This window comes from Aulostomus chinensis, chromosome 1 (assembly GCF_037954235.1).
Source record: "Aulostomus chinensis isolate RoL2024-O1b breed Wild chromosome 1, RoL_Achi_v1.0, whole genome shotgun sequence".
In the NCBI taxonomy this organism is placed as follows: Eukaryota; Metazoa; Chordata; class Actinopteri; order Syngnathiformes; family Aulostomidae; genus Aulostomus; species Aulostomus chinensis.
In genome coordinates, this window is record NC_141320.1 from 50,970,993 (window position 1) to 50,974,769 (window position 3,777).

Consider the following 3,777-nt stretch of genomic DNA (forward strand, 5'->3'; position numbering starts at 1 on the left):
TGTGGTTCAAATGTTCTGGTTCATTTCTTCCTGCCATGAACTCAGACAGTGTGTTTAATGTTAACAATTTTAAAAATTCTACTTTGTCAGTGAATTAATTCAGTCTTCGTCTAAGTGTCTGTCAGGATGGCTGAGCGGTCTAAGGCGCTGAGTTCAGGTCGCAGTCTCTCCTGGAGGCGTGGGTTCAAATCCCACTTCTAACAAAGGACATTTTCTCCACATTCCTATGCATCCACAGTGGTAAATTCCAAACCCAGTTGAAGCTGCTCTCCACTGAGGGGAGTGAGTGGTTGAACTGGCAGCAGAGGAGGCAAAGGAGCTTCCCTGTGATGGTCCAACATCGCCTGGTTTCCTCCAACATGGAGCAGCCACCAAACTCTAACTTCAATGTTGGATCAAAGTCTGCTGAAGGAATGTGTTTTCTTTCAAGTCACATTTTGTCCATTAACTTCATCATCAGAGTCTCCATCTCATCACATGACTAAAGTCTGGGTTCTGTGTTGGTGGTAAACATCCTTCCACTCACCCAGGCTCCCCACTGGTCTGCACACAGAAATGCATATTTTACTGGTTTAACCAGTTCCTCAAGTAGTTTAGAAAAAAGACACTTTGTTAGCTCCTGTAAAGGTCCCACTTTGGGTCGTAACACTTTTTTCCTGACTGCTTGACGTCTCAGTCAGAACAGCTGAGATGAGAACTGAATGTCTGGATTTCTTCCTGACATCATCAGGGTCTGAGGAGTTCATTAATAAAAGGATTCACTCAGATGGGAGTTAGAACTTGGAGACCAAAGGAAGAACCTCCAAATTCAGGACCCTGAGATCAAAGTGAACACTCTGATCTCAGAGGTCTGGGATATTTCACATCCTGATGGCCCTCCAAAATAAGAGCACTGTCTCACTGTCTAAAAGTTATCATTTGTTTGTGAAAAAATCAGGGTAGGTTTTTCAGACTTTGTCAGACCTTTCCCCAAATCATCATTTGTTTGTGGAAATTAGATCCAGAAAACCACTGCAGTCCCTCATACATGATTAGTGCCATAGTTTGTCTCACACCTTTCATCTTTGATGGTTCCATGGTGGAATGGTGAGCACTCTGGACCCTGAATCCAGTGATCCCAGTTCAAACCTCAGTGGGGCCTCCAGCAGGTCTCTGACAGGTGTTGATAGAGGAGTTGTGGCTGCTGACTACAGTGGAAGACACCATCAACAATGATGTGTAGAAGCTCTCAGCTCCTTCAGTCACATGACTGGGTCATCCTGTCATGTGACTGATGTCACTTGGCAGGACTGCCATTGCATTCTTAATTCTGTAACATCTGAGATTAAAATCTATGGAATTACAACCAACAAGCAGCCAAACACCTGATCAGATGCTCCTTCATCAGGCTGAGGAGAATCAATCTAAACTGGGATGAAGAAAATTAACTGAGAGGAGAAACCTCCTGATTGGCTGACATGGACCCACCTGATCCATGTCAGCCTTGTTGGAGCAGAAAGAGGTGGATCAGAGGAATCAGTGGATCAAGACTCAGGTGGCAGATGAAGAGTCTCTGTATTCACAATGGAGTCAGAGAAATCTTCCAACGTGAGAGAACGTGAAAGACCATTTTATACTGAAGACAGGCTGTGTGTGTGTGTGTGCGTGCGTGTGTGTGTGTGTGTGTGTGTGTGTGTGTGTGTGTGTGTGTGTTCATGTGCAGACTTTTCCCTGGAACAACGTTTTTTATTTGAAGCAAGAAAGCAAGAGCCTCCAGATCAAAGTCAGAATTGATGATGATGTCATCAGGGCTTTGATAGTGTATTTATTTGTACCTAGAATTCTGTCTTTGATCTCAGGAGGACATGAAAGACACTCAACTTTAAAAAGTATATGAGAGCATTCAGCTTGGTTAGAAAACATTTTGACTGTTGAACAGTAGAGTTTGTTAGAAACAGTTTACAACACTCAGAATTAAATTGAAGATACAAAAACCTTCCACACTTAAATCCTGTCTCTAACTTCAAACTGGGGATGAACATTTTTATAATCAATCTGTCTCTATGTGATGGCCCTGCCATGGACTGGTGACCTGTCCAGGATAAACCCCGCCCCTCACCTGAGGGATAGGCTCCACCCCCACGAACCATTGCAGATCATCAATAACCAAAGCTACTAAGGAGGATTACAGAGTTTGAGAGTCAGTGACTTAATAGAGTCTAACAAAGGGTTGGACCTGAATGAGACAGTCACCCTTCAACATGGGGCCATGGCAGAGTGAACCAAGAACACTACAATGGGGGTGAGAGTGGAGCCATGATGGACTCACAGTTCATCACCTCCACCATCATGTGGACCACCTGATCACCTCTCCCTCAACCTCTAAATAACTCATTCCCTGACCGGGAATCGAACCCTGGCCGCGGCGGTCAAAGCGCCGAATCCTAGCCACTAGACCATCAGGGACCACACTGAGCTCTCCAACAACAGAGACTATAGACAATGACTCAAGAACACAGGACTCTGTGGTCTCAGTTTGAGATGCAGAGGGTCCACCAAGACCACCAGACACCTCAGCCCCCTAAAGAAAGTCCACCCCCAGGATCCTGTCCCCCTCTGCTCCAACTCAGCCCTCCATTCATAACGTGACTTTCGCTACGTCCGAACTGCCAAGTACCAACCTACGTCCTCCTGCTACAACCTAAACATGGCGGCACCACTCAGACACCCTAGAAGATTGGTGGTGAAGCACGACCTCTGCTGGCAGAACACAGACACCGCAATTAGGTAGACAGCACCAATGAAAGCCCCACCTGCTGGCCTGACTGTCGTACTGCACTCCACTCTGAACGCACCCTTCACTCATTCTCTATTATTAAGCACGTTAACGCACCTGTACAGGTGTGTTCACATTATATACATATTATATATTTATGCTTGGCCGTTTTTGATGAACTTGGGCGGGACTCTGGTGCAGGGATGAGGTCATGGAGCTGATCTGGGAGCAGTCCTGATGTTAAATGCTGTGATGAAGGACAGTGTGGAGGAAAAATGAGTCAAATTTAAATTGTCAACAGTTTAACGTTGTTGGCAGGACTCCAACCTGAGCAGGGAGACCCCAATGGATTTCTAGTCCATCGCCTTCACCACTCGGCCACAACGACCACATTCACACACTTTTGTAGGAGACTGAAATTAGACAATGAAAGTTCATGTCAGCACAGTCAAACATTTTTTGTCCTCTCTCAAAGACAAACTATTTGTGTGTGTGTGTGTGTGTGTGTGTGTGTGTGTGTGTCAGTGTTGTGACTGAACGGTGAAGAAGACGACCTTCTGACTCCATTTTCTTTGTTGCTCTTCTATCAGTTCCTCAGTTTCACTCATCAAGTGAAGCAGCTTTGACAGGTTTACTTCTCTGTGTGTTCACAACTTTGGTCTTTAAACTCCTGACAAACTCACCACGTCACACATTTGGTGAATTAAAGCAACAAATAATGACATCATGATGATTCAGGTTAGGGGGGCACGGCCTGGAGGAAGAGTGGCCGTCTAGCAGAGTTGCTGGTTCAGTTCTCACTTCAGCTGGTGACCATGTTGAAGTGTCCTTGAGCAAGACACTGAGCCCCTCATTGCTCCTGATGACCAGCATCCAAGACCAACAAGCTTCTGATTGGCTCTGATTCTCTGAGGCAAAGTCCAACACAGGAAACAGAAACTCTTGAGGTTGTCTCACTTTTTTTTAAAGAAACTCAGCACAGGACAGTGATAGGAGGCTGGTTTCCTTGATGTGGGCTTCAC

At 45.6% G+C, this 3,777-nt stretch overlaps 1 non-coding gene across 1 annotated transcript; it reads right to left on the minus strand.

Annotated features, from left to right (window-relative positions):
• Positions 1–2,373: 2,373 nt before the first annotated feature.
• trnaq-uug (transfer RNA glutamine (anticodon UUG)) lies at positions 2,374–2,445 on the minus strand. Its single transcript has one exon. It is a non-coding gene; the product is annotated as a tRNA-Gln (tRNA).
• Positions 2,446–3,777: the final 1,332 nt, after the last annotated feature.